General features: G+C 45.3%; 1 protein-coding gene across 1 annotated transcript in view; it reads right to left on the reverse strand.

The window, feature by feature from the left end:
• Window positions 1-259, reverse strand: part of CSUI_004290 (uncharacterized protein) — a gene marked incomplete at its 3' end in the record, with an annotated part of 2,339 nt that extends 2,080 nt beyond the window's left edge. Inside the window, exon 1 of the mRNA XM_068064483.1 lies at window positions 199-259. The remainder of the gene's footprint in view (window positions 1-198) is intronic.
• Between the last annotated feature and the right edge of the window lie 328 nt (window positions 260-587).

The following is a 587-nucleotide window of genomic DNA, read 5'->3' on the forward strand; positions in this document are numbered from 1 at the left end:
CTGTCTCTCTGTCTCTCTCTCTTAATTTCTTCTTGTCTGTCCTGCTGACTTCTTTCTAAGTAGAGAAGAGCAGCATCTTAGTCTGTTCACAAGAGTCGTTGTGTCTCCGTGGAAGTTGAAGTGTCGGTTCTTTTCTTTCGGCCTTTCCTTAGAGAAGAGAGAGAAAGAATTTTCTCAGACACGAGCCCCTAGACTCACTTGCGGAAATCTGTGCGCCAACTGGGTGCACATAATCCTTAAGATTCTGGGACGTTTTCTCTCTAAAGAAAAGATAGGGACACAAAACAAACCGCCCGGAGCATCGTGATGCATGCAGTCCATCGACGTCATTCCGTCATGAACGAGCCAGCCATATACTATGCCACGGGGACGGCCACTCGTACATAGCCTCTCCCTCTCTCTCTAGAGAGATAGACGTCTATGCATACGGACATATACAGATCTATATGATAGGGTACAGCTAGATACAAGGACAGTGAAGAAGTAGATGATGTGGGATGTAGAGAGATTGAAAGACGCGTGAGAGACATCATGATAGACAAAGACGGATAGGTGGATAGGATCAAGAAAGATAGATAGATTGAAGA

This window comes from Cystoisospora suis, assembly GCF_002600585.1.
Source record: "Cystoisospora suis strain Wien I chromosome Unknown contig_1975, whole genome shotgun sequence".
Taxonomy (NCBI): domain Eukaryota; phylum Apicomplexa; class Conoidasida; order Eucoccidiorida; family Sarcocystidae; genus Cystoisospora; species Cystoisospora suis.